This window comes from Dipodomys spectabilis, unplaced genomic scaffold (assembly GCF_019054845.1).
Source record: "Dipodomys spectabilis isolate Male_0828 unplaced genomic scaffold, ASM1905484v1 ptg000098l, whole genome shotgun sequence".
Lineage (NCBI taxonomy): Eukaryota > Metazoa > Chordata > Mammalia > Rodentia > Heteromyidae > Dipodomys > Dipodomys spectabilis.
Window position 1 is genome coordinate 12,346,314 of NW_024870775.1, and position 26,553 is coordinate 12,372,866.

General features: G+C 48.3%; 1 protein-coding gene across 3 annotated transcripts in view; it reads left to right on the forward strand.

Annotated features, from left to right (window-relative positions):
• Positions 1 to 26,553, forward strand: part of Prkar1b (protein kinase cAMP-dependent type I regulatory subunit beta) — an 83,666-nt gene that overhangs the window by 26,305 nt on the left and 30,808 nt on the right. The window lies entirely within an intron of this gene.

Sequence of the window (26,553 nt, forward strand, 5' to 3'; positions counted from 1 at the left end):
AGTGTGTGCAGCAATGGAGGACAGCAGGAGCCAGGAAGGGGCAGTTGAAGCGGAAGGTCACAGACTGGCATGTCAAGGATGCTCTTTTTATTTATTTTGTGCCAGTCCTGGGGCTTGAACTCAGGGCCTGGGCAGCCTTCCCTGAACTTTTGTGCTCAAGGCTAGCACTCTACCAGCTTGAGCCACAGCATCACTTCCTGCTTTTTGCTAGTTTATTGGAGATAAGAGTCTCATGGACTTTCCTGCCCAGGCTGGCTTTGAACTGCGATCCTCAGACCTCAGCCTCCTGAGCAGCTAGGATTCCAGGCGTGAGCCACTGGTGCCTGGCTATGCCTGTTTCTGATCCAAAGTTGTAAGCATATAGTTTGAAGGTGGCAGTAGACAAGGACAGAATACAGCTCAGGAAGTTAAAGATAATAAATGTTTTCCTTCTTTCTGGTTTGCAACAGAGTGGTGCTGTCATCTTCAAACTAATTTGACTATTCCCATTAAGAGCCAAATAGTTTACTATGGGTGGTGTGCCCCACACCTGAGCACCTGTGTGCACATCAGCTCATATAGCCCACGCCATTCACCAGGTGGACAGTTTGATTCTTCACCAGAGTCACTGGTTAATTCATGTGCAACATGCCCCCTGCCATATCTGAGTCCGTGACTTTTTATTTGTAGTACTGGGGTTTGAGCTGTGGGCCTCACGACTTGCTTGTCTGGCACTCTACCACCCTGAGTCATGCCTCCAGCCCATCTTCTTGCTGATTATTTTGGAGATGGACTGTCAGAGACTTTTCTGTCAAGGCTGTTTGTGAATGATGATCCTCTGGATCCCAGCCTCCCAAGTACCTAAGACTACAAGTGTGAGTGACTTGACCTAGCTCAAGGTGGTGCCTTCTGGTGGATTTATAAAATTGTGACACTTTCACTCTGGTCTAGTTTTAAGATAGGTCCACTGTCTCAGAATGGCCTCTGGTCCTGTCTTCAGAAATCTTCACTCTTGCCCACTTTGGAGACATTTGAGATTTTTCAAACAGTACAATGCACAGTCTTTTGTGTCTGGCTGGGTTCTCTAGCTGTGGTACTTGTGCAGAGTACCATACCTAAGCATGCCTTTGTCCTTCATTGCTTTGCTTTTATTGACAAATAGTATCTCCAATGGCTGAGTCTACCATACTTGTTTATCTTTTCATCTGAGGAACAGCTGGCTTGAGGTCTTGTGGATAATATTGCTGAAAACTGCTTTTTTTTTTTTTTTTGTAGTTTGAATTCAGAGCCTTGACCTTGTTGGGTAGGCACTCTACCACTTAAGCCATGCCACCAACAATGTGTCATCAACTTAGCTAGGATGACAGGTGGTGCCATGCATGGCTTATTGGTTGCAAGGGGGGTTCTTGATAACTTTTTATCTGGGCTGGCCTCCAACTGTGATCCTCCAGATTTCTGCCTCTGGAGTGCTAGGATTGCAGGTGTAGGTACCCCCATGCCTGCCTCTACATTCATTTTCTTAGGTGAATCTCTAGCTGCTCCCAGCACCATTGTTGAAATGCTATTCTCTATTAATTGTCTATTAGTTGAGTGTCCATGTATGGGTTTATTTCTGGACTCTCAGTTCAATCTCTTTACAAGCATCTCATTGAACTCATACTCTCTTGGTTACTGTGGCTCTCTATATAGTGAGTTTTGAAACTGGGTGGTGTAGATCCTCTACTTCATTCTTTTTCAAAAAGTTACCTTTACATTTCTCTGCTAGCATCTGTTGGGCAGTTTCTATTTTAAGCGCCCGCGTGGGACTGTAGGTCAGTTAGGTGAGGAACTGCCACCTCAATGCTGTCTAGACTTCTGAGTCATGAGCGTGAAATTTCTCTCCATTTGCTCGGGCCCTTCACCACTCCCTGTGGTGTTTTGCATTTCATTTTTTTTGTGTGTTTTCTGATATGGTCATGAAATCAAATGGCTGTGTCTGTAGGAGGGAGCTGTGGTGGGTCAGAGCTGCTGGACTTGGCAAGGAGGGAGCTCCTACACCTCCCCCCCGCAGAACCTGACCCCCTCCCTCTGGGCAGGTGGGCCCTGTGCAGAGGAGCCCGCTTTTGCTGGTTCTTTTTTCTGTCCTCAGGGCAGACAATATGGGTCACCCTGAGCAGACTGTCTACTACCAGGGAGCAGGGTGAGGACTGCAGGCTAGATCTGAATGGCCTGAGGTATTTTTGGACTGCAACAGCTGCCTTTGGGCAGAAGAGACTCCATCCATCTACAGCTAAATCTTAGCCTCAGAGCTGCTCAGACGTGGGGCAGGGGGTGGTTACAGAAGGTATTTTAGGCTTTTATTCACAGGTTCATTCCAAGGCGTTGATTAAGTGCCTGCTGGGTGCCAGAGCTATCCTGCCCCTGCCAAACAGCCAGTGTCCAGGTGACAGGGAAAGATTGGAAGCAGGGGAGACTGGTAGGAATAGAGCGGTGGAGATTTGCAGGAAACAGACCCTGGGTGTCTCTCGTAAATCTCCCTTTTTAGGTTTTATAGGGTGTACAGTTTTGTGCTTCCTAACTTTACATAATTTATTCTTTTTATTTTTAAGTGTTGGGGATTGAACTCAGGGCTCACAACATGTTCTGCAGGCCTTCTACTGCATAAGCCACGCCCCCAGCCCAGGGTTGTCATGCCACGCCCCCATCACATGACTGACAGCAGCTTGAGCCATGCTCACAGCCCGTGATTGGCTAGACACGCCCTGTCCTATGATTACCGAGCCCCTCCCCTCCCCACCCCATCCTGTCCAATGACTGCTTCAGCCACGCCCCCATCTCATAACTGCTACTGCTTGTGCCCATTTCCAGCCAGGATTGCCAGGCCACGCCCCCATCCCACGACTGATAACTGCTTGGGCCACGCCCACAGCCAGTGATTGCTGAGCCACGCCCCATTCCACCCCATCCTACGATTGGTTGAGACATGTCCCCACCTCACAACTACTACTGCTTGAACCACACTCCCGACCCCTCCATTGGATTTCTGTATCATTACATTTTCATCTCAGAGTAATCCAAACTTCGCATTTTGGCTAGCTATGATGGTGTCAGTTTGGAGGCCATGTGCTGGGCCACAGACATGCACCACACCCCCAAATCTTCGCATAGTAACCATCTGGCCTCACAGTAACCTGGGGAGCCTGGTACTTGTCACCCTGTGGTACAGACCAGGAAGCTGACACCCACAGCTGTGAGGCATCTCCAAGTGGAATGACCCATGACTTCTGCTTACATGTGGTGGGGCGGGATCCCAGGATGGCAGAAGCTCTTGGCAGTGTGGAGGCCTGCTTGTGGGGTGGGAGCGGAAGGGATGTGGATGGGCAGGGGTGGTAGAGTTGCTTACTGACTGGCAGGAAGTGGGGTCTGGAGGGCAGGATTGGGAGGAGCTCAGGGCTGAAATCTCAGGTTTTGCAACACCTATCAGACCCTGCCTGACTCACTGCTTGTGTAGGCCCTGGACTGGGGGTCTCACCATGGCTGGGGATCAAGACCTCCCTGCTTCTGGTCTGTGAATGATAGCACCTTTGGTCCAGAGAGTGCTTTAGGTCCCCCCAGAGTCAAAGCCCTGCTGGTCTGGCTAGTAGGTGAGGAACTTTGCAGGAGATCTTGAATCTGGTGCTGTTCATTTGTTTTGTTTGGTTGCTTTTGAGACAGGGTCTTGCTATGTAGCCATGGTTGGCCTGGAACTAGTGATCATCCTGAGTGCTGGGATGATAGGAATGTGCTACCTACCGCACCTGGCTGAACCTGGAGAATTTTGAGCAAAATGAACAGAAGCTTTTCTTGGGGCGGCGGGGGGCGGGGGGGGGGGGCACTCTACCAAATTCTCAAATTGTCATAGTCCCTGTTTGTAAAATGCCTGCCCATCCGCTGTTGACATCCGTAGAACTGCTGGGCATCTGCTTCAGCCTCAGACACATCTGTGCAGCTGGCATCATCTTCCTTGAAGGACCAGCAGCTAGCCAGGCCACCTGGTTCTCAGGGCCAAAGCCTGGATGTCTCTGGGGCCAGCAGCTCCAGGGAAGAGGGCTGGGCTGCCTCTCAGAGGGCAGAAGGGAAGGCACCAGGCCCAGGGTGAAGAATTGGGGTGACAATGTTATCCACATAGTTGGAGCCGTACGGAGGTACAGGGCCAGTAAAGATTTGGATTATCCCCTGGAGGCAGGACCAGAGTCAGAGGGTCCAGGGTCTGTGCCAGGAACCTGGTAGATGGAGCCAAAGTCCTGCAGTCCTAGTCAGGAAGTATCTGGAATAGATCAGGGAGGTCCAGCAACCTGTCTGAGGCCACATTGCCCTGAGGAGTGGTGTTAGGCTTCATGTCACCTATGTGTTTCCTGGCTCCTTCCAGGGCCATCCTCCCAACAGCTGACCCATCCTCTCTGCTACTGTCTGCACCCACTTGCCTCTCTGATATCATGATTGCAGGGGGAACCAGAGACTCGAGGGCTGCTCTGTATACTGGGGACAGTGGTTCGGGGCACCCCACCCCAATACCACCAGAAGACTGATGGATACAAGGTCTGTCCACCCCCACCCCAGAGCTGACCCTGTCCAGTGTTGCTTTAATGAAGGAGGGGGGTGCCAGCCACCTGGGATCACTGTGCCCCAGCTATTAAGGAGGGGACAAAAGCCACTCTGCCTGGGGCAGGAGGCCTCTGGAGCAGCAGGGGGAGGGCCGGGGGGAAATGGGGGAATGCTGTATCCATGTGGGCAAGGATGTGGTCAGGTTCACTAAGAAGGAAACTGAGGCTCAGATGTTGAGTAGAAACTGGACCTTTGAGGGAGGGAGGGATGCAGAGGTGACCCCACCAATCCTACCTGGCCCTCCCTGGGCTCAGAGCTGGCTTGGATGAGCAGATTCAGGGGAGGAATGGGGGTACAGCCCTGCTTTCTGGGGCTATAGTAGTGACTGGAGGCAGGAAACACAGGAGCTTACAAGAGTGCAGTCGAGTGCTGGTAGCTCATGCCTGCAATCCTAGCTACTTAGGAGGCTGACATATGTGGATTGAGGTTTGAAGCCAGCCGGGGCAGAAAAGTCTATGAGACTTATTTATAAGATTATGTCTTTGTGCCTTGTATGTCCCTCCCCCATGGTACAACCTCTGCTTTCACTATATATGATGTTGATATATGTGGAGGGGAAGGGAAAAAACAAATTGTTAAAACAGGGATACAGGTGGACCCATTGCAATAATGAGATGTACAAGTCGTTATGTCGAAAAACGAACTTTACAACTTTGGTGGGGGGGTACGAGGGAGGGGGAGGATATGAAGGGATGGGAAGGGGAAACAAAGCAGGAGGCTACAATGCTTGATAAGAAATGTGCTCATTATCTTACCCATGTAATTGTAACCCCTCTGTACAGTATTTTCACCATAAAAATATATTTAAAAAAAAAGTCCATGAGACTGATCTCCAATGAACCACCAGAAAAATGGAAGTGGCACTGTGGCTCAGTGCAGTAGAGCACGAGCCTTGAGCAAAAAAAAAAAGCTCAGGAATGGTGTCCAGGTCCTGAATTCAAGCCCCAGGACTGGCAAAAGAAAAACCTAAGTGCTGCTGGGGAAACTGGATAGCTACAAGAGAGGAAACAGCCCCAGACTCACACAGGACAGCATACAGGACAATCCACCCCAAGTGGGTGGAAGAGTTAGGGGCCAGGACTGAAACTGTAGATATCCAAGAAGAAAACACAGGCAACCGCACCTCCAGGCTGCTCTTGGCAGCGATCTTTGGCAGCCATGAGCCCAAGAATCAGTTTCCACTAATAGATGCTCTAACTGTCCTGTTGGTAGTAGAAGTGCTGCTGTCTACAGGCCTGCAAGGCAGCTTTCTCTGGGCTTTCTGTATCCTTCGAGTGGAAAATTGTTCTTAGACCACATTGAGGGTGAAGGGTGCATGTCATTCGCATACAGAACTGGGTTCCTCCTCTCCCTTTTTTATTCTGACAGTATTGCCTTACTCTTTCTAGGTAGGTGCTCTACCACTTGCATCATTCCCCAGCCCTAACTTTTTGGATAGAGCCTGATGTTTTTCCCAGGGCAAGCCTCAGACCACGATCCTCCTCCCTATGCCTCTTGTGTAGCTGAAATTACAGGTGTTGCTACCATACCTAGGCTATTTGTCGAGATGCAAGTCTCACTTTTTGTCCAGGCTGGCTTTGAACCAAGATCCTCCCAAGTTCCACCTCCCAAGTAGCTGGGATGACAGGTATGAGCTACCATACTTGGCCTGTAGGAAGATTTTTGACAGCTGAGCTCTGGAACTAGTTCAGATCGGAGTGTAGGTGGTAGGGATAGAGGCTGGTTATCCTCAAATCATGACAACATAACTCAATCTAGGGCGGTCCATGCAGCGAGGCCCAAAGGGAATCACCTGTATCCATTTTAGAGAGGGAGGAAAAATGGAGGCTTGCTCAGGTTTTCCCAGCAGGGAAAGGGGTGGCATTCACATAGCTAGAATTGGGTGTCTACTTGCTGATGAGGCACAGTGCCCCTGTCGCAGGAGTTTAGAGTGGCTGACAAGAGCCAGTCACAATCTCACTGGAGATCTGCCTGTGGCTGTTTGTAGCTCAGAGCCTGGCCAAGGTCCTGACTGCTGCAGGTGAGGCTCACAAAATCCAGTTGCTCCAAAGTTTGTGCTCTGATGTGACTGGCTGTGTCAGAGGGCCGGAGAAAGGCATGTGCCAGTGTGGGTGAAGCCATGCCCTCATGAGATTGTCCCCAGAGAGAAAGCTGTCCTGTCCTGGTCTTCTAGGAAACAAAGGGCTCTGTGTGTGTGTGTGTGTGTGTCTGTGTGTGTGTCCTCCCAAGAAGTCCCTGGACATGAGGACAGGTGTCTTTTCTCACCGTAGGTATCTTTGAAAATGCAAAGCTGTATAAAGTCGTTTTTAACATTTTTTTGTATACCAGTCCTGGGGCTTGAACTCAGGGCTTGAGTGTTGTCTTTTAGCTTTTTTGCCCAAGGCTAGCCCTCTACCACTTGAGCTGCAACTCCATGTTGGATTTTTTTGGGGTGACTAATTGGAGATAAAAGTCTCATGGGCTTTTCTGCCTGGGCTGGCTTTGAACCACGATCTTCAGCCCTCAGCCTCCTGAATAGCTAGGATGACAGGTGTGAGCTACCAGCAGCTGGCTAAAGTCACAATTGTTAATTTGGCAGCAGGTAATACATTGCACAGATGTACATAGCCCGGCAACGCTGCTGTAGCCCAGGGCTCTGCCATCAGTGCGCCGATACCTTCCCGCTTTACAGTCTCTCCTGGGCTGTTCCGCTCCAGGATGTGAATGTGAGGGCTCCCACATCTTTCCTGGATGATGGCAGGAGGATGTAAACTTGGGGGAAGGAGCTGCAGGTGGTGGAGGTGGTGTGGCTCCTCTAGGCTGAGCTGTAGTCCTCTCCGATCCCTAGCACCTGAGCCAGCTGTGCTTCCTCCCCCTGCCAGGTAGGGAGCTTCACTACCTTGCAGGACTGTGGGTTGGCATCTGTCCCAGGAGCCGCTGATTCTGGCACTGGTCTGGCTAGGATGGCTTGGGGCCAGTGGGCTTCCTGATGCGGGCCTCAGGCTTCATACCTTCAAGGTGAGCCATGTGGAAAAGGTTCCACTTTTGGCCACAATGCTGATCCCTTTAGTTTGACCAGCAAGCCGTCCTAACAGTGGAATATAATCTGGATAATTGGAGCTAAGAGTTTCATGACCTTTCCTGTCTGGGTTAACTTTGAACAGCCTCCTAAGTAGCAGGGATTACAGATGTGAGCCACCAGCTGCTTGGCAGACCCCCCTCACCCCCACCCCAGCACTGGAGCTTAAATTCAGGGCTCACACTTTCTATGCAGGCACTCTACCACTTCAGCCAAGCCTCCAGCCCTTTTTGCTTCCATTATTATTGATAGAGTCTCATGTGTTTGCCCCGAGCTCACTTCAGACTGTGATCTTCCTTCCTCTACCTCCCACATAGCTAGGATTATAGGTGCTCACCCACACACCCAGCAGTTGAGATGGAGGTCTCAGTATCTTTTCCTCCAGATTGGCCTTGAACTGTGATCCTCCCAGCCTCTACCTCCTGAGTAGCTGGGGTTACAGTCATGAGTCACTGCTCTCAGCCTACACATTGGCCATTTAACAGCTGCATGTGCAGACCAAATTTAATAGTCAGGAGGTTTAAGTAACTCTGAGTTTGCCATTTTTTCCCTGATACAGAGAACCACAGGACCCTGCCTGGGTGTCCATGAGCCTCAACTGCATTCTAGCCAGGACCTGGACAGTCCATGGGTCCCCTGCTCACCTGCCACCAGGGCCCTTTGTGTCTCTGTTCTGTAGCCCCCAGGCTGCTGTTATGGCTGGGGTCTCCCTGCAGCCTGACCGTCTCCGCTGCCTACCTTGGGGAGGTCACAGTCAGCTTCCCTTGACCTGGTACCTCTGAGATGGCCTGACAGGAGTGGGAGTGGGTGGGAAATGCCTGGCTCCTGCCCCCTCCTCCCAGATGCCTGGGGGAGCCACTGATTGGTTTTGCAGACGTGGGTTTGTTCCCAGGGCAGTGAAGGTTGCCATCTCCCAGCCCACGCGCTCGGAGCTCGATTATCACTGTGGCTGCTGGAATCGACCATGGCGGCAGGAGCCTGCCCAGCATCTTCCTTCTTCCTGGAGAGCCAGGGGACAGCAGAGAAGGCCTGGGGATGCTTCAGCAGGGGCCGGGGAAAGGGATCTCCTCAACCCATGGTGACATTTTGAGACATGGCCACACCGATTGCTTGTGTCAGAGTGGCTGAGGGCTTTCAGGACATTGAATCCCTTCTGGGTTGTCAGCGTGGGACCCTGTCCTGGGCTAGGGCAGGCTCAAAGCTCGCCTGTTGGGACGTTCACACCTCCAGGGGACTGAGGTGCTGCTCATCCATCCAGGACTTACCCTGCAGAGTTTTTGTGGGGAAAGTGGGGGAGAAGGGCATGGGTCCAGTGACCACATGATTATGGGTGTTGTTGGTTCCTGCAAACTTTCTGCCCCGTTAGATGTATACCTGAGGATCAGAGGCCCAAAGTGTGGACAGCCCTCCAGTGGAGAGGCTGAATCCATGCAGGCCCAACTTCAGACCAGCTTTTGCTCTTCCTCATGTGCCCAGAATGGCTGCCAACACCCCTGTGGGAGCTGGAATGACATACTGGAAGGGAGATCCTTGCCAAGTGACCCTACATAACCCCTCCTCAACCCTGGGGATGGCTGTCGGCGGCCTCCCACCTTGCTGGCCATGTGAGGCCCTTTCCCTTGGCTCTGAGCCTTGTTTCTCAGTCCCTCGTGAGAGGAAATGATGAGATTTCCAGCCCCATATTCGGCTCCATTGTGGCAGTTGCCTTCAGCTACATCCTTGCCTCTGGTTGACCAAGTGTTAGAAACCAGGGGGCACCCACAGCTCCACTCCGCTAGGGTTGATTTAAAGTTTGCCCTCAGGGTTGGGCATGATAGTACACACCTGTAATCCCAGCTACTCAGGAGGTGCAAGAGATTGGGGTTGGGCCTGAGGAAGGGCCTAAAAAAAAAAGGTAGAATGTCTGCCATGCCTAGCAAGTATAAAGCCCTGAGATCAAGCCCCGCCACTGAAAAAGCAAAAGTTCTTTTTCTCAAGACCATGAGAACAATATACGCTAATTACAAGAAAAAAAGACAAAACAGAAACATGTTATTATCAGCCCCATGAACACTAAAGGCATAAATCACTTCCATGACTTTAATAGCCCTTGCCTATCTGCACTACTGGCCACACCTGGTGCGTGTTCTGTATATAACACCTGTGTAATTAGAAAACTCAAATTACACATATTGTTCAGCAAACTGTGCTTCTTTATTAATTGGGTGCGTGTGTACGTATGTGTGTGTGTCTTGCACCTAGCTTTCTTGTTAATGGCTGGCACTCTATCACTTGAGCCATGATTCCAGCCTAGCCTTTTGCTGGTTATTTTGGTGATGGAGTCTCAAGGACTTTTCTGCCTGGCTGATTTTTGAACCATGATCCTGTAGATCACAGCCTACGTGTACAGAGATGATCCAAAATACCTGACTTGATTTTCTCTTCTCTTTTCTTGGTTGGACCCAGGATTTGAACTGAGAGTGCTTGCTTACTAGGCAAGTGCTCTACCTCTTGAGCCCATCCGAGCATTGATTTCTTCTTCTAATGGTGGTTTTCCCAAGGCATAGGTATATGCTATTGCTCTCAGATCTTTTATAGTGTATTCTGTACATTCCCTTCTATGAAGAGAACTTGCCTTTTGATGAACTGATATTTTCATTTAGTTACAATTATTTTTCATTTTCTCTGGAGCCTTCTTCTTTGACCTCTGTGTTATCTAGAAATGTTGTTGTTCAATGTCAGAATACTGTGGGGTTTTCCTAGCTGTCTTCCTGTTACTGATTTAATCTCCCGGTGACTGGCAATCCTCTTTGTGAGATCTCAGTGTATCCTTTCAATTTACTCAGGTGTGTTTTATGACCTGGGATGTGGTCTTTCGTGGCGAAAGTTTCCTGGGAGTTTGAGGAGTGTTTGCTATTGTTTGGAGAAGTCTCTTATAAATGCCCAGTGGATGCGGTTCTTGGCTAGAGAGGCTCAGCCCCCAGTGTCCTAACTGGCTTCCAGACCCTGCGTCTGTGGTGTTGTAAGTCTTTAACTCTAAAGGTACGCTTGTCCTTTTCTCCCTGAAGTTGTGTCAGAGTTACCTGTAGTCCTGTTATTCTTATTTAGTAGCCTTCATCCATCTCCACAGATGTCTCTGCAGCATGACTTTGTAAATGACCTTGTATTCTGTCTTGTACCCTAATTTAGCCAATCCCCCAACTATTGGGTATGTATTACTTTAGTATGTACTGTATGTCACCATGAAAGATACCTGAGAAAAAGTACTTAAAAGAGGAAGCATTTATTTTGGGTATGGTTTATCTATCTAGTTATCATCTATTAATGATCTATCTGCCTATCAGTCATCTATTACCTATCTATCATCTATTAGTTATCTATCTGTCATCTATCTATCTACCTAAGTAACTGGCTATCTCTCTTCTATGTATCTTTGTATCTATCTATTTATATTTATCTAATGTCAGTATGAGGGCTTGAACTTGACCTTGCATTCATGGTTGGCTTACTTGCTTCTGGTTGGTACTCTACCACCTGAATCATGGCTCCAGTTCGGCTTTTTTGCTGGTTAATCAGAGAAGGAGTCTTGCACATTTTTTCCGCCAGGGCTGGTTTTGAACCCTGATCTCAGATTTCAGACTCCTACGTAGCTAGGATTACAATCATGAGCCCCTGGTACTTGGCATGGCTCATGGTTTTAGAGGTTTTGGTTCATGGCTAGCTGGCACCAGGGCTTTCAGGCCTGGGGTGAGGCAGAAGCAAAGCTGAAGAAAGCTGATCACTTCCTGGTGGCCAGGGAGCAGAGAGAAGGAAGGAGCTGGGGACCAGATGTGTCTTTCCAGGACTTCTCCTCCTACCCACAGTGACACACTCCTTCCTCTAGTTTTCTTTTTTTTTTTTTTTGGGGGGTCCGATCGTGGGGCCTGATCTCTGGGCCTGGGCACTGTCCCTCAGTTCTTCTGCTCAAGGCTAGTGCACTACCACTTGAGCCACAGCGCCACTTCCAGCTTTTTTCTTTTTGCTTATGTGGTGCTGAGGAATCAAACCCAGGGCCTCATGCATGCAAGGCAAGCGCTCTACCACTGAGCCAACTTCCCAGCCCTTCCTCTAGTTTTCACCTCCCTCTTTCCACTGTCTCTCAAAAATGCCAACACATTACCAACCCCTCAGTGGCTAGATCCATTGATGGCATCAAAGCCCTCAGGATCCAATCACCTTCCACAGCCTGGCCTTGAACCACTTCATTGGGAACCAAGGCATCAACATTTTTGTTGGTGGTGGTGGTGGTGGTTGTGAGGCTTGAATTCAGGGCTTGGGTGCTGTCCCTGATCTCTTCAGCTCAAGGATAGTGCTCTACCACTTGAGCTGTGGTACCACTTCCAGTTTTCTGGTGGTTAACTGGAGATAAGAGTCTCAAGGGAACTTTTCTGCCAGGGCTGGCTTTGAACTGTGATCCTCAGATCTCAGCCTCTTGAGTAGCTGGGATTATAGGTGTGAGCCACTGGTACCTGGCCTTCAACACTCTTATGAGGGAACAATGTCATTCAGATCGTGACAGGGTTTTTGTTGTTGTTGTTTTACATTTCCATGATTATAGCAGCTCTGATCACCACCTATCCCAGTAGCCCCTGTTCTGTGTAGCTGTAACTGGAGAAAATCGACTTCAAAGGGCATGTATCCCAGGGCCTTCGCTGCTGTTTCCTGTGGAAAACTAAGGAATGAGCAAGAGGCATTTCTGGTCATCCAGACACTCCCTACATTGACAGGGTGGCCTAGACCCCTATCTGGAGCCATCTTGGGGAAACAGATTTCTTTTCTCTAGCTAGTAAAGAAGAAAAGACAGGGAAGTCTTAAAAAAATAAACAGAAAATAGGGCTAGGAATGCGGCTTACTGCTAGAGTGTTTGCCTAGCATGCATGAAGCTCTGGGTTTGATTCCTCAGTACCACATAAACAAAAAAATCCAGAAGTGGCAATGTGGCTCAAGTGGTAGAGTGCTAGCCTTGAGCAAAAGCAGCTTAGGGACAGTGGTCAGGACCTGAGTTCAAGCCCCAGGACTGTCCAAAAAAAAAAAAGTACATTGATTTGAAAAGAATAAGTAATAGCACTGTATCAGGAGAGGGGCCTAAAAAGGAGTCCAGTGAGTTACCTCTGGAGGGCAATTTTATAGTAAGAGGCTCCTTCTATATCTCCTCTCCCGAGCTTTGTGCTGATTGCTTGATGGCTTATGCATGAGCAGTCCTGGCTCTTTTCATTGGTTGAGCAGATACCAGAGTATTATAGGAAGAAGCAGCATTTGAGCAGGAGCCCAAGGCACTATGGGACCACGAAGTGCCATGATAGACCACATGTTATCTGCCAGGTGTTGTGTCTGCCACTTTTTAATATTTTATTTTATTTTATTTTTGTCAGTCATTGGGCTTTATCTCTGGGCCTGGGTGCTGTCCCTGACTGAGCTCTTCAGCTCAAGGAGAGCGCTCTACCACTTGAGCCACAACTCCACTTCCAATCTGCCACGTTTTATTCCTACCTACCTAACATTTCCTTTTTCTTTCTGATATCTTTACCTCAAGCCCTGTTTATCATGGGCTCCTCTTGAGAGGAGTCTCTTTAAAAAGTGGGGTCTCTTTAAAAAATGTCATTTTGGCTCCAAAATGCTGGAAGTAGACCAGCAGCTCAAATGGTACAGCACTAGCCTTGTGTGGAAAAAGCTAAAGGACAGCACCCAGGCCCTGAGTTCAAGCCCCAGCATACCCCTTCCCCACACACATGTACACAAACACACAGTTGTTATCAACTCTCCTAATTCTCTTCTCCACTGTCATCACACATCCGTATGTTTTGTATCTTTGGTTGGTTGTGGTTGTGGGTCTGTGTTGTCATCAGTTGTCTATTCCAGAAACCATCAGCCAGGGTACCACCAGGTGTCCTTACTCTAAGTCCAGACTCTCCATCTTTAGGGAAGCTTAAAACTTAAAATACAGGGCTGGGAAGGTGGCTCAGCGGTAGAGTTTTTGCTTTGTATACATGAGGCCCTGAGTTCAGTTCCTCAGCATCACGCAAGCAGAAAAAGCCAGAAGTGCTGTTGTGACTCAAGTGGTAGAGTGCTAGCCTTGATCTGAAGAGCTGAGGGACAGTGCCCAGGCCCAGAGTTCAGGCCCCAAAACCAAAACCAAACAAAAAACAAAAAACTTTCAAAATACAAAGCTTAAGTTAAAAGATAAAGAAACAGAGATGGGTAAATGTGTTAACACAGTTGGCTTCATTTTTGGAAAAAGAGGCCTGCATGGTCATTTCTCTGCCATCAGTGTCCTGGGACTGTGGTTTTACAGTCACCAAAACAACTCTATCTATCTGTCTGTCTATCTATCTATCTATCTATCTATCTATCTATCTATCTATCTATCTATCTATCTATCTATCTATCTATCTATCTATCTATCTATCTATCTATCTATCTATCTATCTATCTATCTATCTATCTGTCAATCAAAGTAACCTCCAGGGAGCCTTTTCTAAGAGGCACAGCCAGCTGTTGGAAGGTAATCTGTACCTCAATTGTGTGCACAGGTATCTACAACCTTCCTCCCCCCCCCCCCCCCCCCCCCCCCCCCGTGGCCCCATCCGGGTTTGGAGTTGGGGTTGGGTTGGGGGTGGGGGCGGAGGGAGACTCGCTCAAATCCAGGATTCTCTCTGATTGGCTGCCGAGGCTCTCTGAGACGTGCTCTGATTGGCTGGCGCGTTCTCCATTGCCTGCGGGCGCCCGGGTGTGCTGAGAACTGGCTGGACCTGTTGTGTGTGTGTGGGGGTGTGTGTGTGTGTGTGGGGTGTGTGTGTGTGTGTGTGTGTGTGTGTGTGTGTGTGAGAGAGAGAGAGAGAGAGAGAGAGAGAGAGAGAGAGAGGGGCCGTGTGATCGGGTAGGGCGGGCGGGTCCCCTCCAGGTACAGTTCCAAGGGGGTATTAGGAATGTGAGTGATAAGAAGGAAAGAAACAGCGGACTAGACTTGCTGGGGCTGGCACCGAGTGCCTTCTGCAGCATGCATGGGGGATCCTAGGCCCCTCTGGGCATTTCAGCAGGTCTGGGGTTCACGGTCTTGCCAACTGCCTGCTGGCGCTGGCATCTCTGGTGATCTTCCCCTCGGCCCCAGGGAAGCCTGTGATCAGCCTCTCTTGCAGAGGTGAACTCTGTAGAGATTTGAGGCCCCAGGCCCTGACTTCTGGAGTCCTGTAAGCTAGGTAAAGAGATAGCTGTGATGTAGGCATTGAGGGGAGTTTATCATGTGGCCTGGAACACACCCAGGGAAGAAGCAGAATGATACCCAGCCCATCTTTTTTTTTTTTTTTTTTATTACAAAGGTGATGTCCAGAGAGGTGACAGTTACGTAAGTCTGGTAATGAGTACATTTCTTTTGTGTCAGTGTCACCCCTTCCCTTGCTCTCTCCCAGTTTTTTCCTCCCATTCCCACCCACAAGTTGTACAGTTCATTTTCTTAGTGGTTTATTGGAGATAAGAGTCTCATGGACTTTCTTGCCCAGGCTGGCTTTGAACAGTGATCCTCATATTTCAGCCTCCAGAGTAGCTAGGATTACAGGCGTGAGCCACCAGTGCTGGGCTACAGTTCTTTTTCTTTTCTTTTCCTTCCTTCCTTCCTTCCTTCCTTTCTTTCTTTCTTTCTTCTTTTCTTTCTTTCTTTCTTTCCTTCTTCCTTTTTTTTCTTTCTTTTTTTTTTGGTCAGTCATGGGGCCTGAACTCTGGGCCTGGGCACTGTCCCTCAGCTCTTCAGATCAAGGCTAGCACTTTACCATTTGAGCCACAGCACCACTACTGGCTTTTTCTGCTTATGTGGTGCTGAGGAATCAAACCCAGGGTCTCATGCATGCAAGGCAAGCACTCTACCACTGAGCCATCTCAGTTCGTTTTCAACACAGTGTCTTGTGAGTACCACTGCTGCATTTGTTCATCCTTTGTCCCTCCATTTCTGTGCCCCATCTTTCCTTCCCAAGGACAGGTAAATGAATAAACAAGACAAAAAGGAAACAAAAACAACAACAAAGGAAAAATCCTCTTGTTTCCATTTCCTGGAGTTCATTTCAATAAATATTCTTTTAATGATCAGAGGCACAGAGACATTGTACCTTTATGTTCCTCCACTAAAAGTATCCTCCTTTGGTCTCACTATGTATGAATGCCTACAGTCCTGTATAGTTTATTATGTCCTAGTGTATTTTAGATCTAGCTTCCACATATGAGGGGAAAGCTTGGCTTACTTCACTTAATATGATTTGTTCTAGGTCCATCCATTTCCCTGCAAATGACATAATATTATTCTTCCAGATGGCTGTGTAAAATTCCATTGTGTATAGGCACCACATTTTTTGGATCCGCTCTTCTATCATAGACCCTAGCCCATTTCTGAGGGTATACACTCATGAATGCATTTTAGGTTTACTTGGAGGAGGAATTGAGCCAGAAGCCTAGAAGTCTCCATAATTGAACTGGTCCAGGACAAAGCTGATCTGGTTGATTATTATCTACCTTATTCTGGTTCTGCTAGAGGTTCTGGAGAGCAATCTGGTTCCTGTGAGGAGATTCCACTTGCTCCAGGGTTCTGCTTCTTCATGAGAGGAAATGATTCTCATCTGGGGGGTGATCTGGCCTGCCAGGCTCTGCTGTCCCCTGAGGGTAGTTTCAGTCTCTCCTCATAAAGATGTTATCCATGGGTCCAGTCCTTCCTGGAGCCCAAGGCAATTGTAACCTGGCTGCAGAAAGAATGGCTTAGAGCAAAGCCATATACAGAATAGAGGCAGAGATGCTAGGCTTTTCTCCTGCTTTTAGTGAATGTATGTGTAAGAGCAAGCAAGGAATCAGGGCTTTAACACAAAAGCAGTTTAGCTACTTGCTGCAGGGAAGATCTGGGGCCAACTCCTGAGAACTGTGTTAGAGAGCTGTCAGACTTCCAACAACCTGTCCTCCTTCTCTCCCTTCCTCCCTCTCTCTGAGTCTGTCCAGAAAACAGAAACAAGAGGAAGTTGACAGGCCAATAAGATCCTGACTGCAGAGCTCCATAAGGCTAATACAAGCAAAGAAAATAAATGATAGGCACAGTTTGCTACCCATGTCAATGCAAAAATCCTAAAGAATCAAGCAAATACCATGGAAGAAAGAAGGAAGGAAGGAAGGAAGGGAGGGAGGGAGGGAGGGAGGGAAAAGAAGAGAGAAGTAAAGAAAAGTAAAAAGGGAAATGCACCTGTGGTTTACACCTGTAATCCTAGCTATTTGGGAGGCTGAGCTCTGAGAATCCAGGTTCAAAGCCAGCCCAGGCAGGAAAGTCCATGAGACTCTTATCTCCAGTTTAAAAACAAACAAACAGAAAAACAACCTGGAAGTGGAGCTGTGGCTCAATTGGTGGAATACCAATCTTAAGTAAAAAAGCTAAGGAACAGTGCCCAGGCCCTGAGTTCAAGCCCCCAATCCTGGTACACACACACACACACACACACACACACACACACACACACACGAAAGAAGAAGGACGGAAGGAAGGAAAGAAGAGGGAAGGAAGGAAGGAGAAACACTTGAGGTGGGGGGTCACTAGCTATCTAAAACTTACCTCCTTTTTTATTTTTATTTTTTTCTGTCGGTAGTGAGGATTGAACTCTGGGCCTGAATACTGTCCCTCAGCTCTTCAGCTCAAGGTGAACGCTCTTCCACTTGAGTCACAGCGCCACTTCCAGTTTTCTGATGGTTTATTGAAGAGTCTCAGGGACTTTCCTGACTGGGCTGGCTTTGAACCATGATCCTCAGATCTCAGTCTCCTGAGTAGCTAGGATTACATGCGTGAGCCATCAGTGCCCGGCTTCCTTACTTTTGAAATGGTAAAGCTATGGCAACTCTCTGTAAAGTGTAGAGACCACAGGGTAAGAGGCTTATCTGAAAAAAGGAAGCCCTAAAGTTCACTTACTGTCCCTATGTTTGGGTAGGCCAAAAGACATCTCTATATTTTATTTCTTTTTTTTTTTTTTTTGGTCCGGTCGTAGGGCCTGAACTCTGGGCCTGGGCGCTGTCCCTCAGCTCTTCAGCTCAAAGCTAGTGCTCTACCACTTGAGCCACAGCGCCACTTCTGGCTTTTTTCTTATGTGGTGCTGAGGAATCAAACCCAGGGCCTCGAGCATGCAAGGCAAGTGCTCTACCAGTGAGCCACCTTCCTAGCCCCCATCTCTATATTTTAGAGTAATAAGTAACATCCATTTGGGCAACCCAGAACCATGCTAGAGGACCATGTGTAATTACCTCCTCTCCCCAGATAAAGGATACAGGCAGAGGTAACAGCTGCTTTTTTGAGCCTTTAATTCCCATTTCCTGCATGGGTAGCAGAACACGATTCACTTTGTTTCTCCCTATTGTAACCTTTCTATACTAAAACAAACCCTTCTTTTAAAAAATTAAATTAAAAAATTGTAATTAGGCAGGGCACTGGTGGCTCACACCGGCTAATGCTAGCTATTCAGGAGGCTGAGATCTGAGGATCGCAGTTCAAAGCCAGCCCGGGCAGGAAACAATGTAACCACCAGAAAACCAGAAGTGGTGTTGTGGCTCAAGTGGTAGAGTGCTCACCTTGAGCTGAAGGGCTCAGGGACAGCGCCCAGATCCAGTGTTTAAGCCCCCTACTGACAAAAAAAAAAAAAAGCCACAGACTATAATCAAATAATGTGATTCAGAAATCAAGAATGGTTCAGTTTCAGAACCTTCCACCTATAGAAGAGTTTCCATGTAACAAAGTACCCTGAAACATAGATAGGAGGGGAAAAGCATATGTTGCATAGATTTTTTTAAACATGTTTTTCTTTTTTCTTTTGTGTGTGTGCTGGTCCTGGGGCTTGAACTCAGGGCTTGGGCACTGTCCCTGAGTTTTTATGCTCAAAGCTAGCCCTCTACCACTTGAGCCACTGATCCACTTCTGGCTTTTTGCTGATTATTTGGAAATAAGAGTTTCATGGACTTTCCTGTCCAGGCTGGCTTTGAACCGTAACCCTCAAATCTCACCCTCCTCAGTAGCTAGGATGACAGGCGTGAGCCACCGCACCCAGCTTTCAGGTGGTTCTTGATTCTTAGGCCCCAAGGACCTGATCCAGTGCTGTATGCCTTGAGCCATCTGGCAGGAGGAGCTGAATCTGTCAAGTACATATTCTATGTACTTTGTGTGTGGATGGGCCTGCATAACTGAACTCAAGGGCAAGGCCTGTCTGCTTCCTGCACCTTCCCTTCTCTAGGGCTTTGGGGTAGGAGTGCCCTTGTCTGTGCAGAGAAGAAGGGCTTGCTACCCAACTTGCACAGCCCTGACCCCAGGCTGACACAGTGGTGTTCCTTGGACATGTGTTACTACTTCCTTGGCTCCCTGCTGGCGTGCCAGTGCCCTTCTCACACCCCATAGAGATTTCATACCCTGACACTGTCCTTCCTATCCCAGGGTTTGGGAAAGCTATTGATGGCAAGGATGTAAATATCCTCAAGATCTATCGATCCCATACCCATCCTAACCATGTGTGTGAAGGAATGGGAATATGGATTCATGAGAAGGCAGATCTTGGTCTTAAGAGTCATGTTGCTGGCAGCCTCTAGTTTGGGGAATCTGTAACCTCTGAATATATTAAAAGCATTTTGATCTGTTGAAGTTGATCTGGGAGCTGTAACTGACGCCTATAACTCTAGCTACTCAGGAAGCTAGAATCTGAAAGTTTAGGGTTCTAAGCCAGCCCAGGAAGAAAATTTTTATAAAACTCCATCTCAACAAAAGGCTGGATTTGGTAGCATATTCCTGTTATCCCAGAAACATGGGGAAGCTCAGTGGCTGGGCGCACACCTGTCATTTCAGTGACTCAGAAGTAAAAGTAGGAGGATGGCAGTCCAGTCCAGCCAGGCCGTAAGGGAGATGTTTCCTTGAAAATAACGACTGTAAAAAGGGACAGGGTACGTGGCTTAAGTGGTAGAGGCTATCCTAACTACTGTGAAGCCCCGAGTTCAATTCCCAGTATTCCCTAGAAAAATAAAAATAAAAGAAACGGGGCCATTTTGCAAAGTTGCTCGTAGGAGCAGTTGGAGGAATGGCAACCTGGCTGCGCTGCGCGTATGTAGCTGTGGCGGAAGAGTTTGGAAATGTATTTGGCTGTATGAAGCTGAAACTTTCCATGGGAAAATGAAGGGTTTGGAGCTGGGCCCCGTGCTAAGATAAGCAGGTTTTAACATTCGCAAGTCTAGATTTGGCCTTTTTTTTGGCCCTCGATGAAACCCCTAAAAAGTGTGTGTGTGTGTGTGTGTGTGTGTGTGTGTGTGTGGCATTTCCCCCAATGAGGAGCTGCCAGCACTTAAAAACTATGGAATATGTAAATTAAATATAGAGAATGCAAACACTTACACATCACCCAACTGCAGGAGAAACAGCACACTGTCAATGACTAAGGCCCTAGCTCCTCTCCCCCATCATGCTGGCATGGTGACAAGCCACCTCCAGGGAATTATTTGATTCTTTCTTCAAGTGTGGTATGTGTGTGTGTGTGTGCGCGTGCGTGCGCGAGTGCACACGCACATATGCACATGCACATACACGTGTATGTATGTACACAGCATGTGTATGCTGATACTGGAGGGTGAACTCAGCCTGGGTGTGATCCCTGAATTTTTTCACTCAAGGCTACCACTCTAATATGACTCTTTCCAGCTTTTGCGTGGTTAATTGGAGATAGGAGTCTCACACACATTTCTGCTGAGACTGGCTTTCAACTTCAATCCTCAATATTTAGACTCCTAAATAGCTAGAATTACAAATCTGAGCCACCAGGGCTGGGAAGGTGGCTCAGTGGTAGAATGTTTGCCTTGCATGCATGAGGCCCTGGGTTCGATTCCTCAGCACCACATAAGCACAAAAAGCTGGAAGTGGTGCTGTGGCTCAAGTGGTAGAGGGCTGAAGAGCTGAAGGACAATGCTCAGGCCCAGAGTTCAGGCTCAAGATCGACCAAGAAAAAAATCTGAGCCACCATGTCCTTCTCTCTTCTCTTCCTCTCATCCATCTTTCTTCCTACCTATTAATCATCATTCATTCACCCACCCATCCATCCATTTGTACATCTTCCATCCATCATCCATCCATCTATCCATCATCATCCATCCATTTATCCATCCTATCCACTCATCCATCTATCCATCATCCACCATCTACCCATCTATCCTTCCTGTCCATTTATCCATCCATCCAAATTTATCTTACATTTATCCATTTATCCACCATCCATCAGCCGTTCATCTATCCATTTATCCATCCACTCATCCATTTATCCATCATCCATCCATCATTCATCTTCTGTTATCCATCCACTCATCCATTCATCATCCATTCATCTGCCCATTTGTCCATCATCCATCCATCCACTCATGCACCTGTCCATCTCTCCTTCCTTCTTCCCTTCATCCATATTATGTTGAGGCCCATTGTGAATGAGACCCTGTCTAGACATAACAGATGGCAGTGGCATGTGGTCTCCATCCCCAGAAAACAGCTGGTTGGAGAGAGAGGAAGGAGGGAAGCAAGGAAAACTTTGTCCTCAGGTGAGAAGTAACAGAACTGGGATGAGCAGTAGGAAGAAACACATCCAGAGCATGGCCTGAGCATTGACTTGCCAAGAGCCTGTGTTCTCTGAGCTACTGGCCAGGTGGTAGCTGACACCTCCTCACAGTGGCTTCCTTTATGGCCAGAACAGAGTATGGCAAAACCCAAGATGGCTCCTTAAGTCATCTTGACCCAGCTCTCTGTTGGTCAGTCCTGGCCATGCCAGGACTCCTTTCTAGTCACTTGTCTGGAGAGAGTAATCCGTCCCAAATACCCAGGTCCCTAGTCCCAGCTATAGTACCCAAATATAGAGAGATGGGTGTGTGGGGGGGGAATTGAACCCTGCTTGTGAAGACACGAGGGAAACCCAGACCATGAGGGACTGCAAGTCAGTGCTGTTGAGCTTGCAGCCGACCTTGCCTCTTCCCAGGTGCTCAATCTCAGGCAAATCTTACCAAGGGTCCCCTGGGAAATGGAGGTGACCACAGGGGTCACCTGAAGGTTACTGCAAGGATGGGTGAGGGTGGAACAAGAGGTGGAAGAGTGTCTCGAGGCAGTGTCCATCCTTGGATGCTCACAAAGAGTGATCTCTGCCACGTTTGTTTTCTCCGCTAGGTGTTCTGCTTCCCCAGAGCCCTGCTGGGCCTACAATGAGCAAATGCTAGGCCAGCCTTGTTGATGGGCAGGGTGGGGAGGGCAAGGGGCAAATGTGAGATGGGTTAAGGTCTGGGCCATGGGCTCTGGTGAAGTCTTTGAAGGTTGGCTTCCAGATAGGGATAGAAAACTGGTTTTCTTTTTAAGAATGGCAGACTCCAGTGCCTTTTAATGCCATTAAGTGTGGAGACGGGAGGTGCTGGGCTTGTCTGAAAGGCTGGAGATGTGGGTAACAGAGGTCAGCCTTGGGCAGGGGAGGGGACAGAGAACACAGAGCTTCAGAGCTCAGGCCTAAAGACCCCAGGGCCTCTGTGGATTAGGAACTCAGGATGTCAGGTTTCTGTGTGGGGCAAACAGAGCTCCCTGGCCTCTAGTAAACAAGCTCACCTTTCCTGGCCTCCCCCCACCCACACATCTGGGGGTGGGAGAGGTGACCACAGCTGTGTGTTCATTTGTATGCTCACCAGGACACCAGTGGGTCATTCAGAAGGGCTGATCTGGGCAGGTCCAAGGCAAACTCACCTGAGGGTGGTCAATGCCAAGGACCTAAACTCTCATTTTGGGGGGGTCCAAATCCCCCACCAAAAGCTTTCAACCACAAAGTATAAGTATGTCTCAAATGGTAGAGTACCAGCCTTGAGTGGAAAAGTAAGGGAGAGAGAGCAGGAGGCCCTGGATTCAAGTCCCAGCACTCTATTGTGTGTGCGCACATGTGTCTTACACACACACACACACACACACACACACACACACACACACACAGAGTCCCCCTGAAGAAGCACAGTGGTCCTGGTGTAGTGGCTCATGCCTGTAATGTCCCATCTAATGTGGAAGTGGAGATAGGAGAATCATAGTTCAAGGTTGGCCCTGGTCACAAACAGGAGATCTGATTCACAAAATAACGAAATGCAAAAAGGGCTGGCACTGGGGTTCAAGTGCTAGAGCACCTGACTAGCAAATAGGAGACCCTGAATTCAAATCCTCCTTCAAAAAAGAAAAGAAAAAGGACCAGGTGCTGGTTTCTCACACCTGTAATCATAACTATTCAGGAGGCTGAAATCTGAGGGTCATGGTTCAAAGCCAGCCTGGACAGGAACGTCCATGAGACTCTAATCTCCAATTAACCACCAGAAAATCGGCAGTGGCTCTGTGGCTCAAGTGGTAGAGTGCTAGCCTTGAGCTGAAGAACTCAGGGACAGTGCTTAGGCCCAGAGTTCAAGGCCTATGACCAACAACAACAACCAAAAAAAAAAAAAGAAAGAAAAGAGCAACCCCTTGGTCAAGCAATGCCTTGTCTCCAATATGGGGGCACTGTTGTACCTAGTGCCTGTCTGTCTGGCTTAGGGACATCTGAGATGTTTGTCATGCTTGAGTTTGTGATTGCAGAAACTTTGTAGCATCTTTCTGGCAGGGGCAGGTGGATGATGGAAGCTTGGGGGGGGGGGGGGACAGGACATTTTCCTATGCCTGGGAGGAGAATAGAATAGAATTGCAAAAGCTCCTCAGATGTGAATGCTAAAGGTCAAATGATAAAGAGCAAATAATCCAGTTTCTCTGTGGATGCATTTGGGAAGTAACAACCCCAGACTGGGGTGTGGGAGGCTGCACCACATACCCTGTGCCTGGAGGGTGGAGCCCTGTTTGAGGCCCAAGAGCATGGAGTCTTTTGGATTACCTAGGGCATTTTTGGAAATATTTTACCATTATGTATTGAGATTATTAGGTTTTTGTTTTATTTTGTTTTGTTTTTGTCAGTCATGGGGCTTGAACTCTGTGCCTGGGCACTGTCCTCCAGCTCTTCAGCTCAAGGCTAGAGCTCTGCCACTTGAGCCACAGTGCCACTTCAGGGTTTTCTGAGTGATTTATTGGAGATAAGAGTCTCATGGACATTCCTGCCCAGGCTGGCTTTGAACCAAGATCCTCAGATCTCAACCTCCTGAGTAGCTAGGATTACAGGTGTAAGCCACCAGCGCCTCGCTGATTATTAGTATTTTTCAAGCAAAGATGGAATTGCATTTTTTTTTTTTGGTCAGTTGTGGGGCTTGAACTCTGGGCCTGGGCGCTGTCCCTCAGCTTTTCAACTCAAGGGTAGTACTCTACCACTTGAGCCACAGTGCCACTTCTGGCTTTTTCTGCTTATGTGGTACTGAGGAATCAAACCCAGGGCCTCATGCATGTGAGGCAAGCACTGTGCCACGGAGCCACCTCCTGCCTTCCTCCTTGTTTTTATTTTATTTTCTCCCTGATATAGCTGGCATGATGGAGAGGTGAGTTGTAACGTCCATCTTCTTTCTGTTGTGATGGGGTCTCTAAAAATTTCTGCCATGGCTGGTCTGCCACCACAATCCTCTGGCTCTCAGAGTCCCATGTAGTTAGGATAACAGGCAGTAACCCATCATGCCTGGCTAAATAATTTCTTACAGATATGTTCCTTCTAAGGGCTCTTATTTTCTGGTTTTGAGGAAAAGCAAGTTGGATGGTTCCTACAGATGGACCAAGGACCCTGTGGCCAAAAGATAACCTTGCCAGGGAACGGATGCTTGGGGGGCTGGCCAGGGACCTGCCCACAGCTCCCTCCTGGGGACCTGCCCTCCTTGTCCTGAGAAGAACCAAAACCAAGATGTTACTGGAGTTAGGAAGTGGAACTCAAAAGGCGTGTCTTACACAGAAAAAAAAAACAGACAGCATTTATGAGTTTCTAATTTTTCTTTTCTGTGTGTGGCTGTTCCGGGACTTGAACTCAAGGCCTCATGTCTGCAAAGGAGGCACTCATCTCTTGAACCTCATCCTCAGCTCTTTATGCTTTAATTATTTCTCACATAGGATCTCCTGTTTTGCCTAGGACAGGCCTTAGACCATAATCCTCCTGATCTCAGTCACCAGCTTAGCTGGGATTATAGGTGTGTTACCACCATGCCCAGCCAAGAAACATTTTTTTAAACACAAAGGCAATAGCCAGTATTTTAAGAATTACTTATTTAGGGGCTGGGAAGGTGGCTCAGTAGTAGAGTGCTTGCCTTGCATGCATGAGACCCTGGGTTCAATTCCTCAGCACCACATAAGCAAAAAGAAAAAAGCCAGAAGTGGCGCTGTGGCTCAAGTGGTAGAGCGCTAGCCTTGAGCTGAAGAGCTGAGGGACAGCGCCCAGGCCCAGAGTTCAGGCCCCATGACCAGCCCAAAAAATAAAAATATAAAAAAAAAAAAAATATTTTGTGGACTCTAGGGCTGGGAAGGTGGCTCAGTGGTAGAGTGCTTGCCTTGCATGCATGAGGCCCTGGGTTCGATTCCTCAGCACCACATAAACAAAAAGAAAAAAGCCAGAAGTAGCGCTGTGGCTCAAGTGGTAGAGTGCTAGCCTTGAGCTGAAGAGCTGAGGGACAGCGCCCAGGCCCAGAGTTCAGGCCCCACGACTGGACCCAAAATATATATATATATATATATTTTTTTTTTTTTTTGTGGACTCTGGATCCAGGGTTTCAGGGCTCTCTGGATCATTGATTTTGTGTTCACTTAAAGTGTGGCTCAGAACTTTCCAAAGCCAATGAGCATTTTCAAGTTCCTCTGAGACTCAGTTCTTCGACCCACTCCCTCCTACATAGGTTTCTGAGAATCTTTTTGGGGTCATTAGTGGGATTTGAACTCAAGGCCTGAGCTTGGTGAGGCAAACACTTTACCGCTTGAGTCAGGTCCCCAGACCTTTAGCTTTTAGTTTGTTTTTGAGATAGCATTTTGTACTAACATTTTGCCTAAGCTGGCTTGGAATTCAGTACTCCTATCTTTACCTCCGAAGTAGCTAAGATTAAAGGTGTGCACACTCACTCTGGGACGTGAATTATCTTCATGAATTGTCAAGGTGGGAAAGAAGCTATGCTTGCAGTTCCCAGTGTGGTACTCTGGGTGGGGTCTCTAGCATTCCTACCCTTTGATTCCAGTTCTTCACAGCTTCTCTGTGGAAGAGCCACATGCCCAGTCCTTTTGTGTTTTAAAATTGTTTGTTTTTTGTTTTGGTGGTGGTGGTTTGAGGCTTGAACTCAGGGCCTGGATGCTGTCCCTGAACCCTTTCGCTCAAGGCGAGCACTCTACTGAGTGCTCTACTGAGTCCCAGTGCCATTTCCGGTTTTCTGGTGGATAAGAGTCTCACAGACTTTCCTGCCTGGACTGACTTTGAACTGCAATCCTCAGATCTGAGCCTCCTGAGTAGCTAGGATTACAGGTGTGAGCCACTGGCACCCAGCTTTAAGTTATTTTTGAGATAGGTCTTGCCTTGATGCCCAGGGCTAGGCTGGACAGTGGTCCTCTTACTTATGTCTCCCACGTAGCTAGGGTGGTAAGTGTGGACCACCACGCCCAGCTTTTATTGGTTGAAATGGGGGAAATCTTGCTGACTTGTGCCCCTGCTGGCATTGAATCAAATTCCTTTTGATCTCTCCCTCCTTCAGTAGCTGGGAATACAGGAGTGAGCCACCATGCCCAGCCTACTCTGACACTATGTATCTGACCATGTTTTCCTGACAGTCCTGGCCAGATGAGGGCTCTGAGAACAGGATCGGCAATCCACCCAAGGCCCACCTGGCCTCCCCCATGGTCTCCGCTGCCTCTGCCAGCGCACCCCTTCCTCAGGCCCTGAACATCTGTTTGCAAGGCCCATTTCACACATGTC